Genomic DNA, 13,709 nt, shown 5'->3' on the forward strand with positions numbered 1-13,709 from the left:
CTGGGGGCGTAGAATGTATCCACAAAGGAAACCATTCTCAGATGTGTTGAAAATCAGCTCTAGCTGGAGGGAAGCATAGCCCACAGACCCATTTGCTGAGGCTAGGTTTGAACTCCCAGAAGGAGATGAGTTTTTGAGTGTGTAATGGCAAACCTCTGCCCTGAGGAGTGGACTGTCACCACCTGGAGGCTACAAGCCAGGAATTGAGGTTGATGGAGGCAAATTCTGCAGGGTAGGCTGGTGCTTCTTATCACAGTAATTGTCCTTCCTTATACAACTCAGGTGTAAAACTCCCTCTCTTTGCCCCTCAGGAAGGTTGGATGGGGTATAACTGGCTCAACTGTGCTGACATCAGAAGTAGCTGTCTTGTCTTAGAAGTTGTCCAAAACCATCAAATACCCCTAGACTCATTTCTGAGGCCTTCCACCAAAGGACTGAATGACACATACACACAACTTATCAGGAAGTTCCCACCTGAGCCTTAGCACATTTTATCCCATCTGACTTGTGTTTTGTGGGCTTTTTCCCCCACCCCAGACAGATAAAGATGGCAATCATCACTTCAACCCATGGACACCAAGCTGCAACAATCAAGCCTCATGTAGATCCATGGGTGGTGATCCATGTATCATTCTATTCTTATCCTTTCTTTTTCTTTCTTTTTCTTATGCATTTTCTTAAGTAATACCTTTATGCTTTCATATCTCCATATTAATATATATAATAATAACAAAATGGCTGCATACCTGCTTTGCATTGCAACCAAATTGTTCTGAAATGAACCCTACATATGCATATTCACAAGCACCCATCATTCAGCGTCGTCTCACTCTAATCTTCCCCAAGGGATCTATTAACAAGAACCTGGGTTGCTCTTGCCTTCATGGGGGTGGGTCGTAACAGTCTTCACTTTCACGTATTACTGACACTGTTATGTTTTATAGGTAGACATGAAACATCAGTTTGGGTGCCACTAGGTGTCCTTTCATAGATGAGTAAGTTTATCTGCATGCATAGTAAAATGACATGCAGAAAAAAAACCCCAAGAAATTAAATGTCATGAATAATTGCATTTTAGTTTATTCATTTTAACTTAGAGCTAGTATTCAGAGATATGCAGATGTTTTCTGCTATTATCTGGCTTTTGGAATGGAAAAAATTCTCTTTTATAACTTTCTGGTATTCCTTACTTTATGTGTTTGAAATTATCCCAGTAATTAAATGAAATTGATTAAATAAAACAATGCAGTTAAGGGAAAGGAGATGCAATAGAGTGAGGTCTCCTTAAGGGAACACAGTGAGGGAGGATTCATTGATGGCTTTTTTTTTTTTTTTTTTTTTTTTTTTTTTTTTTTTTTTTTTTTGCCTGGCTTTATTCAAGCTGACAGGAGACCCTGGGATCAAAAGCAATACTAAATATTAATGAATGCAGAAGCCCCAGAAAAGAAGGTGAGAGAAACTGATTGTCAGAAGCTGAAGACAGAAATGAATTCAGAAGAGAGCTGAAGACATGAACACAACAGGAGACTAGCTTTTTTTCAAGCCCAGAAAGAAAATGAAACAGGGGTGATGGAAATGGACCAGAACTTACAAATAGGAGCAAAAATTAAGACAATTGTGAATATATACCCTTTTTTATCATTTTTCTATGTGTACAATGTATTTTTTAATGAATAAAAATTATAGGAAGACATTGACAATGGTGTGAATAAACACATGTGAGTGAATAAGGCAAAACTTCATTTTGAAAAAGCCAGAGAGATGCAGGTAATAGAGACTCTAATCATGGTTTGTCCTGTAATCTGAATAAGGAAACTGGAGGTGAAGCTGAAGGAAGTACATTTAGCCAAAAAGGAAAAGTCTAAAAGAGAAAGATATGTTTATAAAAGCCAAAATAAAAATAAAAATAAAAACTTCAGCAGAAAGAAAGCAGCCAGAATTGAAGAATTTGGCTTCCCAAAAGTTTCAGGAACTACAATAAGGGCAAACTAAAATAAGGAAAAGAAATTGGTTGGTAAGTAAATCTAGCAGATGAAAATAGCAATCAGTTGTAGGTGTCCCTGCTTGAGCAGGAGGATTGGCTTGGATGACCTCCAGAGAACCCTTTCAACCTCAATCATTCTGAATTTCTGTCATATGGTCAGCATAATCCTTACTGTAGGGAGGTAAACTTCAATTCTCAAAACCCTTCCACATTTGGAAACATAAGAAGAAATCTGAACAGCACAGTGGCTCACAAGAGCAGAGGTTGCTGGGGAAAGTAAGTTGTTTCCAAGGCCAGTAGCAGGAATGACAGCCTTTTACTGTGCAACACCTCCACAAAGATTTCACAATCAGTTTTAGTGTCTTTGCTGGGGTAGACATAGCAGTACACCCTAAAACCTTTCACACAGGTCTGTGGATATAAAGAGGCATTTAACATGCAGCAGCTGAAATTTGCTAACCTTACGGTGTTTGAAACGTGTTTGTCATAAAAAAGAATCAGGGCCAGTTACCTTCAAAACCAGGTTATTTTTGCAGGGCCAAGAGCAGTATTCTGACAGTGGCACTGGAAACATGGAATGCCAGGTGCACTCCCAGGTGTGACTGCATCCACTGGCAATTGTAGCTATGTGCTTTATTTCACTTTTTGGTTTGCAGAGGTTCACTTCAGGAATGACATCTCCAAAGTAAACACGATGCCCAGAATACAAGGCTTAGATGGCAGCTCAGCAGCCCACTAGCCCCCACCTTTTGTCCTGGTCTGTGCAGGGTACATCTGCTGCACACCCAATGAACAGCACATCATGCTGTTTTATGCATATCTGGAGGTCTGAGGTATCCCCAGCACACTGTTCTGTATTGTGTCACCTACGCTGATGTTGGCCACACAGCTGGTGTGTGTTCATTCACACAGGAGACAGCTGGGGGCTGAATCACAAGTACCCTCCAGCCATGGATAGCTCGGTCCAGCAATTAAGCCAGGAGTTTATTTATGTGGTTCTGAGATCATCAGCCTTAATCTACCGTACCCGACGGTAATCACAGATCCCATGACAAATGTTGCCCAAGTTCAACTCTATAAACAAAGTTACAAATAAGGCTTCAATTCTCATTAACTTGTTTTTCTCAAAAAGGATTTCTTAATTTCTGATTCCCTCAGATAATACACACAAAATCTAACCAGATTTTGTGAATAGATGCATAATTTACAGCTAAATTATAGTTGGGGGAGTTAAGACTCATCTGACAAGAATGAATTTAGAGAAATGAAAATATAATTGTATCAAGTATACACAGTCACAAAGCCTCTTCCAGTTACCCATATGAGTCAGATGTTGACACAGATTATATTTTCATTCATTACCATTACACCTTCTTTCTGTCTTGAATCCATTTGTCTGGTTCCTAAGCAACCACAAAAAGGCTCCTCTTTAGAGAGAACCTATAGTCATGACCTCAGAATGGGATTCCTTTATGTAAATCAGCAGTGGTCCTAGGAATTTCAAATGCTTGCCATAGAATCCCACAAGGAATGGAGTACCTTGCATTAAAAACATAAACCAGAGACACCAACATTCAGAAGGAAACTAAATCCTGACCCCTTTCCTAAATTATGCAGCTGAAATAATTGGGTAAGTTGCTATCTCATGTACTTAACTTTGTGATCTTCCAGACTAAAAATGTCAACTCATTTCTTTGTCATTTACTTACTAGATGTGATCAGCAAGTGACTGTTCAATTGAAGGCTAGCTGTATAGAAAGATAATTATTTTAATGATTGTTGGGAAGGCAAATTACTGAAGATTATTAAAATCTTTACCCAAAGCTGTCAGTGGCCTCCAGTTACGATTTGGAATAGTTACTTTCATCCCTCATGTCTCAGTTTGCTATCTAAAAGTAAAATACAACATTTTCCAGCCTCATAAGGATTTTATTAATAGCTGTCCTTAAAATCCTTGAAGTTTTTTATACAAAGAACAAGATGCATATGAAAACCTACAAATGAGAAATGTCAGCAATATGACAACACTTGGTCTTTTTTCTTTTTATTTAATGCACAGACCTCATGTTAAGCAAGACAGACTAATTTGGTCTTCTTTGTCTAACAATTAAATGAAATTAATTTTCTTTTGAAATTTGGTAAATAAAGTACTATTGACCATGATGAGAGAAGGCCAAGCCTAGCCTTCACAGACTTTTCCTTCAAAAGTGTTCTATAGACTAAATGCCAAAATCAGCGTTAGCACCTGTAAGTGCTAACTTAAATCAGTAAGTGATTACTGATTGTAGGTTCTTCCTTCCTCCTGGAATCAGAAGAGTTGTCATAATTCCACTTTGAAAGGGGAAAAACATCCTCTGTTTCCAAGCATATTACCAAAGCCTATACCTGATATCTTCAGAAACATCTCATGTCACTCAGGTCCTGCACCATGATTAGTTATGTCCCTGTGCATTCCTGCTAAGTTTGAGTGACCATAGCGAATCTTTTAAGGTTTCAACAGTTTCACACAGAGAAAAACATTGCTAAGATTTTAACAAACCTCCTGTACCAGACTCCTAGAATAACATTTGGTCTTAGCTACCAGCACTGTTCAGCAACATGTGCTGGTAGCTAAGACCAAATTCCATGTTTCCAGAAAATCATGGAACTTGCCATGACAAAGAAGGCATTCCAAATTTTGGAAAGAATGAACTTCTTATCAATATTATAAATGGCATTTCAGGAAAAAAAACAAACAAACAAAAAAAAAAAGCAAAACAAAAAAAAACCAACAAAGCACATACTGGATTTCTATTTTCCCTTCTTTTCCTGGAATGAGATACTCCATGTGATTTTGGATTGAGTAGTGGTAGTAAATGTAATTTTATTTAATAATGTGTGTCACTGTAGCCCTTTAGAATAACAAAACAATAAGTAGAAAGTGTTTGTCATCTTTGTATTGCAATAAGGTTTCTTGATGCTTTACTGTCAGTCTGGTTTTCAGATAGGTGGTGGGTGCGTAATTACTGAAATGTTACATTACATTATATTTCTATAACATTAGTTTAAAGAGAGATAGAAAGGCCTTTTAGTCTCTGAAGTTTCAATTTAAAGTACTTTTCCTCCTTCTGTCTTGGTCCTCAATCTATGCATGGAATCATTTTATCTTTTTTTTTTTTTTAAGAGCCCTGGTTGTTTTGTTTTTTTTAATACTAGCAATCATCATGGATAATATTTCACTTTACTAATGGGCCTTCCAGTTTGGGTTCTCATCCAAATTTCTCTTTCTCTTTTTCCCTGATTTGATATTTCCTTTATTAGTCAACTGAGGTTGATGTACCTGTGAATTGAAGTCTATACAGCTTTCTGTGGCTAGACAAATCAGCATATTTCCTTTTGTAAAACATCTTTTTTCACTGCAGCCAGGAGAAGTTTCTCTGTTGTTTATGTAAGAAACAGCTTTCAGACATTTACTTTTATTTCAGAGTCATCTATGTCCACTCGTATTTTAATACTATATGTGGGGTAAGAGGATCTTGAATTCAAATGCATCACCATGTAAGAGACTTAAAAATCATAATTGTCTTAAACACTCTTAGGATCACCAAAGGAAGACCAGAGGAAGAGGACCAATGAGATGCCATCAGAATTCATGGAGTGGTGATATCTTTCTATTTAGTCTGTGTCTCTCACTCTTTTTCTCTCCTTTCCCTCTCTCTTTCCCATTTCTTTCTCTCTCTCTAACTCACATTAAACAAAATCTATACTATTGACTTCAGCATACGGTTTTGATTGTACGTTAATTCACGTAGAGGCATCTCACTAATAATTGTAATAACTGGATCTTAGCCCACTTGATTTTCTATGACACCCATCTTATTGACTTACATTTGTTTTGATAATGGGTTCTCGATTTCCTTGGTATTTTGCATTTCCTGAAACATCCAAATCTGTTTAGCAGTGGATCATCTGCTTTTGAGGTATCTGGCTACCACATTGGAGGAGTTAAAATTGATCCTATCACTTATGTTTCTTTTAGGCACTTGTTTTCATTCTTACTTTCCACATCCCTCACTGTCTAAGGAGATATGTGAATCAATCTATATGCAGTACCAAGCAAAACCAGCAAGATTACTTCATCAAGCCAAGCTATTTATGAAATCTCTACACAACATTATATTATGCTCACACTGACATTTCCCACATATCCAAATGCAACAAAACAACCCTTTTTTTGAGACGTGCTTGAATCAAACTCATACCATATCCAAAAATTAAAGCATTCCTAGGGATCCAGATCCCATGAGCTTATAGATGACATAGAACACCTCCCTTTGAACCTCAGGAACTAAAATACATATTCAAACCCCTTTATCCTTATATCCACATCCTGGCTTCAGCTGGGATAGAGCTAATTTTCTTTCTGGCCGCTGGAAGAGTGATGTATTCCAGATTTGGCATGACAGCAATGTTCATAATGTTTTAGTTGTTGCTGACTAGTTCCTACGCTAAGTCAAGGACTTTTCAGCTTCTCTTGCTGACCCATCAGTGAGGAGGCTGGGGGTGCACAAAGAGTTGGGATGGGACAGAGATGAGACAGCGGACCCTAAGCAGCCAGAGGGATATTCCATATGGTGATTATCTGCCTGCCAGGTCAAATCATAGCAGGTCACCACCAAGTCTTGTTGTGCTATTTTATCTCTATACTTACTCTTACTTTATACCTGTCTCTTCTATGAATACTTAATTTTATTTATTTGTTTGACAAAAAAAAGGGTATCTTTTATTACATATTCACACCCCAAGAGATTTGACAGCTCTGGTATTATTTAATTTGTTTGTTATACTCCAGAAAATGTCACAATAGACTTCAAAATTACCTAGACTAAGACAGTAATAGAAAGATGGGAAATTTGAAATCCAGGTGCTGGATCATTTTAAATACTCAGCTCTCCTGAATCATGCTGCTGTCTTTATCTATGCAACTATTGTAAGCATAACCATGCACTATCACTATTTGGTTAGTTAGGATAAATTCAGCTTTCATACAGACAGCAAAGAAGGGACAGTCAAGATTTTTCTAAGGGAACAATGCTGGGCACTGATACTAGACCTAATGATGACCAGGCATGTCACCTTGCAACTAAAACAGAATATAAAGATGCAAATGAAATTATGCAATGCATGCTTACTGGAGGAAATCCCAGCACATTCAATTATCATGCAGCCTACCAAGTTAGCTAAAGTTCATGTTGGAGTTTCTAGGATTTTGCCCACTAGGACAGACATCCATGGCATGGTTGAACACCATTGCACTTCCCAGTTTTCACTGATTACTGAAAAATGTATGACACACAGCAAATTTTAGTGGGATTTTCCCTGGTTTTAGCAGGTGGTTATGTCTACATATAAAGCAGTGATCAAGGTCATACCTTGCTGATAAATACATATCATGATCCTAACCATGATATTCTGAGATACCTGTAAGGGCCTCTTAGCTGATGTGAAATGACTGTTCCAAATGAATTCAATGGCATTTCCCATATTGTCTATACCTCAAATAGAGGAGATGCATAGATATTTACTTCTAAAAATGCAACCCCAGAAAAAGTGTTCAAGATATATAATTTTGCAAATATAATTGTGATTTCATAACCTCTTAGCCACAGAGAAGTAGAAAACAAATTTTAAATTAAAATAATGCCTCTTCCAAATGGGGAAAAAAGTAATATATATTATGTTCTTTATTATTTATTTACTAAAATTAAAATTTATGCTTTTGGAGGACTGGGGAGTAAAATCTTTATGGGAATGATTTTCTATTGGGAATATAGCAGTCAAGTTAAGATCAGTTCATTTTTATGGAGTTTGAAACTAGATGAATTTTAGATTATAAATGTAGGGGTTTAACAGTGCCTACACCTGAGAAGGAAATTTAAAAACCTAATCAATCTCAGACTGTATTTTTCACTTACTAGTACAAAACCAGTCCTAGCTCCTCAGAAGTTCAGAGTTTGTTATAGCACACATATGATACCTTTTTCAACAATCTGGAGAGGAGAAACAATGTGACTTGGCTTATTTCATTACTTTCCTTTATTAGCAGTTTGTATCCTCCTACACTGCCAACACAATGCGTTTTCTCCCCTTGTTTCATTGCTTGTAATAAGTGGAAAATTTACTTCGTCCAAGCATGAACTAACTGACTAGCATGTTTTACTTTTTACAAAGTGCAACGTCCTTCAAAATTCCCATAACTATTCATGCAACCCAGCAAAACAATCCTTAAAGATATGCATTTCTTTTTAGTATTAAGATCACCCTTAATTGCTTCAGCCAGATTTAAAAAACCCAGGCTGGAAGAAATGAACAGATATTTTTTCTTTTGATTCTCTTCCCCAATAAACAAAAAGTATTAAAATCCATAAAATTATTGTTTTAAAATGTAGAAACACTCACCCCCCCAGCGTTCTCAAATTTCCTAGAAACAGCTGGATTTCTTCTCATTTAACTTGGAATTCCAACTGTGCAGCTTCACTGAATTTAGCAGATTTATGCTACCTGTCAGAGGAAAATTATTCAAGACCAGGTTTTTTTTTTATGTGTTCGTGATGCACACAAATAATACTAACAGTGCAAATTTGTAAATATAAATCTCACTTTCCAAAAATTTTTAGTACAAAAGAGAATGAGGAAAACATTGTCTCATGGATAAGAAAAAAACATTCAAAAGAGATCACAGAAAATTCTTGGATTTTCATTTTTCAAAGAAAAATCAGGGCAGATGTTTTCACCGAAATATTTTTCCTAGTATTTGCTATGCCAACAATCTCTGCTTTGAAATCTGACCACAATAATTTGCACTGAAGTTTGGAAAATGTTGCTGGCTTTCTGACTTAACTAGGAAAGAAAATTGAGTTCTCCATAGGCTTGGAGAAATGTATCTTTGTTATCATGATAAATTTTACTCATTTAAAATTACCAATATCTCCTTAATAGTAGTAGCAGTAGTAATTTCTAGATGGCTTGTACAATCTGCAGAGATTTTGAGAGACATAACTGGAAGCTTAATGACTGACAGGAAATCAATGAGGGATAAGAACAAACAGAATTGGGCAAAGAAAATGAGTGTGTGCTGGGGGAGAGGGATTGCACTGTTGACAACTCCAGGAACAGGAATAGGACAATCATGACAAAAAAAAAAGTCTCTGCTTGACCTTTTATATTATTTAGTGCATTTACAAAAGTTGTTAATTTTTGAGTAAAAATCTATTTTGTTGTTGTTGTTGTTATTGAGGCATTGCCAACCTCTGTCCCCAGCACACTTAAAAGCCAGAAAGCTTATGGGCCTTCTGTTTAAGATCTGATTATGTGATCTTAATAGTGTTTAAGGCAATTGTGATCTTTAAGTCTCCTACACCTTCAGAAGCCCAAACACATAATCACAACACAGTAAGTAACTCCAAAGGCCAGACCTGAGAAGGTCCAGAACAAGGCAAAGCTTGCATCAGATGGGATACATATTTTGCCTTCACCCTGAGAGCAATAAAAGCTGGTCCCAGCCTGCATTTGCTGCACAAGGCTGATAAGTTAGTACATGTTCCTAAACATTCAGCAAGATACTTGTGGCTTTCTAAGTGACTGCTGGATGAAATACCTTGATTTGTGCTGCACAAGACACCAGACTAGATGATCACAATGATTGCTTCTGGTCTTAAAATCTAAACATTATTTTAACAAAATAATTTAGATAAATGTGAGATGAGGGAAAATCTTTCTGTCTGACTTAGCTTAATGACTCTATTGTCTTAAGTACTTGAGGGAAATTAAGTAAATGGAGTGAAGTGGCAAAAACAAATCACTGATGCAACTTTTACAATATCTGTATAGAAAACAATGTCAATTCTGCTACTGTTTGAAGACATCACTAGGAATGGATGCACATCTTGGTACACTCATTTGTTTTCTTCATAAAAGAATTTTAAATGAGAAAAGCAGAAAGATAGTTAAAAATATCATTGAAATCTCATTAAAATTTGAAAAAAGTGCTTAACACTGAACATTTTTGCTTGACTATTCTACAGTGCAAAAGATCAAATTCTGTATTGTGTATGTTATTTCAAGGAGGTGATATGGCAGTTGCCATGGCAACAAGACTTTTTAAAAAGCTAAAATAAAGGATGTTGCTGACATGACCCATTGTAACAATAACTTACAAGACCATGAGACTCAGGAAAATAAGATAACTTAGGGAAAAAAGAAAAAAAGAAAAGGAAAAAAACCTTTTAAAGAATTTTCTTCTCCCTTTTCCATAAATACAAATAAGCACATTTTGCAAATACCTTTCAGATTTGGAAGAAAATACATATGTCTGAAACTCTTATTTTAATGATAATAAGTAACCAAATACCATGACATGTTAATTTAGTTCAGGTGGGGATCCATCCTATATTCACAGCAGAGTGCATTTTTTTGTTTAGGAGCAAAGTTTGAGAGACGAGCAGAGCACTGTGAGGGGCTATGGGTCTGCAAGAATGTGTGTGCCTTGATAACAGGAGCCTGCCACGTGCTGCAAGACATGAGAGAGCTTTTGATGCATGGGGCTACAACAATGGCACCAAACTCTGCAGCTGAGCAGAGAGCACTCACCTTTGAGCATGAGGCCCTGGTGCACAGGAGCACAAAGATCCTTCCTCCATGCCCAGCCCCCAGCCTGAGGGCTGTGTTTGGTACTGGGGAAACAGGGGTGCTGACCTCTGCTGCTGGTAGACGATTGATCTTATTTCCTGCTCTTTCTTCCGTAGCTGAACTTTTACCTGAAGGCATGTTCTGCCACTGCTCATGAAGAATTTACAACCTGTGAATAAGCAACCTGTAGCTGTTGCAAGAAAACTATAGTCAAAAAGGTACATCATGAAATACAGCAAAAAGCACAATCCAGTCATCAATAAAAAGTTAGGAAGTCCACACGTCTAAAGATCACCTATGATAACGAACAGCAGTTGCACGAAGCATTCATACTGATCCACAGAAATAACGTCTCATCAAAGTTCCATAAGCCTGTTATGGATGCACAGATTGGGTAACAGATTGGGACTGTCTGTATGATCAGACAGCAAACACGCTGACCCTCACCCCTCAGTCTCACCAGGGCAGCCTGCATCCCTTTGCTCTGACCCAGGCACCTTTCCTTTGCCACAGGAAACAAAGTTTGTTTACAATCCCAAAAGTTTTGCTGCCTTGATGGGTAGGGTAAGTAGAGTTTTCTTCCAAGTTTCTTTCTCTTTGATTTGTTTCTATGAGGGCAATTCTTCACAATTAACGTTTCAGACCACCTTTAACATATGATGGCAGTGGAGTTCTTCTATATGCATATATATTTATATGCAGATATGTACGTATACACACACATATTTATATGCAAGTATGCAGCAAGATAATTTTTTCATTCATTCATTCATTCATTCATTCATTCATTCATTCATTTTCATATTATAAGGAAGGGATCTGTGATCTGTCAAATAGAGGTTTCCCAAACACCCTTCTAATATTGTAAAATTTGATACATATTTTCTCTGTTATTGTGACTGGATGGTAAAAAGAAAAATGGATGATCACCTTAATTTTAATGCTTTGAACTTTAATGATGAGAGGGTGTTTTTCCAAACACCAGACCAAATTAATAATTTTTTTTAAACACCAGACACTATTTATAATTTCTTGAATATTAAGCAATCCCTAGATAAGCCAGCTGCCCATTACAAAAAATATATTTGACATATGTTTGACTGAGTTCATAGAATCATAGAATATTCTGAGTTGGAAGGAATTCACAAGGATCATCAAGTACAACTCCTGGCCCAGCACAGGCCAACCCCAACAATCACACCACGTGCCTGAAAGCATTTTCCAAACACTTCTTGAACTCTGGCATGCTGGTTCTGTGACCACTTCCCTGGGGAGCCTCTTCCAGTTATTAAAATTCTTGTGACTAAAACAATACAATTAAAGAAGAGGCAGTTTGTAGTTCATGTAAAAAGAAGAATCAAGGGCTTAGATACCTTGAAAAAAGTTGTGACATGCTAGGGTTTTCATACTATACATGTTAGGACATATTATGGTTTTCATACCATAAGTACAAAAAATATAAAACTGAATCTCGTATTCAGAAGGAGACTGGGATGCTGAGGCATTTCTCGTGAGAGCAAGGTTTTGAAGCAAGTGACCACAGCCAGGTGCTCAGCCACAGGACCTTTACAAATATCTCTCTTCCCCTTCTTCAAGTGCAAGGAGAGCCGTGATGGAGTCTGTGTTTCCTTTCCGTTGATGAAGTTAGTGCAGAATCTGCGTAAGGGCAAAGCTGAAATTTAGTCTAAGCATCTTACTGGCACATTTGTTTTGAGTCTGCCCATTTGGGACTGAAAACAGAAATTGAGCCAGAAATAACCAGAACTCTTAGTAGAGAATATTCATAAGTCATAGTTCCTAAAAGCAATTACAGACTATTTCCAGCCTAGAGTACACAGATGTTAGCCTTTTAATGAAATTTTGCTGTAAATTCTTCTTTCCAGGTACCCAAACTATAAGTTCTTTTTTACACCTGTTATTTTTGCAAGCATTTTTATTTTTGTTGGAAGGGATCAAGAGGGTGAAATATTAAAATTTTATTTTACTGCTTTGGAGTCTCTAGAATTAAAAAAGAAAAAAGGAAACATTAAAACCCAAAAGCCTTTCAGAAATATATAAATTTCTCTAACTCAAATGAAACCCCCAAAAGAAGTAACAAAACAACAGCAAAAAAGTCAACAAAACTAGATTTTTCTTGATTTTGAGAAAAAACTGTCTGAGATAAAAAGGTTACATGAGGTTACTTTATGTTCTCTGATATTGTTTTATTTGAAATATCACCTTATTTTTTGTCACTGAGGTCAACTGACTTATTGTATGGCAAACATAATGGGATGCCAAATGCAGGTCTCTGATTTGAAATACAGACATATCTGGTTCCAGCTATCATCCTTTCCTGGTTAATGTGTGAAGAAATCCTGTATACTCAGGAGAGCAGGTTAGTTATTGCCATAACTAAATACTTTAAATACTTTGCTGAAAATAAAAAGAAATGTTGATATTCATTGAATTATTAAATCACTCTGAATTAAATGCTACTAAAGGAATGACACAAATAGTGAGAAAACACAAGGGACTCTGTTGACAGTAATCTGTGGTGGAAGGTAATGCCAGTTAGGGAATAAATTCTTTTTTTCTATATTAATTGTTTCAGTTAGAATGATAGAAAATGGAAATTAAATACTTAAGTTGTCTGTTCTGATTAAGATCTTACAGAGAACTGTGGCAAAAACTGATCATGCAGTTCTGTAGATGAAAAAATATTAAACTGGTTTTCTTATTTAAATTTACCCCAAATATAATTTCCATATTTGTTTTAAATTTTATTTATAGATATTTATGAATTTAAAAAATTCCAATAATTATTCTCTGTAAATACTTTCCAGGGGAAAAAAAAACCCAAAACAATGAAAACCACTTTTTGTTATAACATTATTTTGAAAAAAATACTATTATAGAATTTTAATAATTTCACATTCTACATGCCAGTTCATTTTATCTCATTCATAATGCAAGTTTGGTGCACACTGGCATGTTGGCTTAGTGTCTTCAATGTGCTTTTGTGGAAACAAATTATAAAGTCAAACAACTTCATCTGACTGAGTGTCAAACACTGGCA

The 13,709-nt window shown here is 36.4% G+C and overlaps 1 long non-coding RNA gene across 2 annotated transcripts; it reads left to right on the plus strand.

Annotated features, from left to right (window-relative positions):
* Window positions 1-2,927: 2,927 nt before the first annotated feature.
* LOC128816561 (uncharacterized) lies at window positions 2,928-10,995 on the plus strand. 2 transcript variants are annotated; one of them, XR_008439947.1, is made up of 3 exons: window positions 2,928-3,017; window positions 3,502-3,614; window positions 10,768-10,995. It is a non-coding gene; the product is annotated as an uncharacterized LOC128816561 (long non-coding RNA). The 2 variants fall into 2 exon arrangements; XR_008439945.1 differs by lacking the exon at window positions 10,768-10,995 and adding an exon at window positions 5,563-5,718.
* Window positions 10,996-13,709: the final 2,714 nt, after the last annotated feature.

The sequence above is a fragment of the Vidua macroura genome, chromosome 1 (assembly GCF_024509145.1).
Source record: "Vidua macroura isolate BioBank_ID:100142 chromosome 1, ASM2450914v1, whole genome shotgun sequence".
Classification (NCBI taxonomy): domain Eukaryota; kingdom Metazoa; phylum Chordata; class Aves; order Passeriformes; family Viduidae; genus Vidua; species Vidua macroura.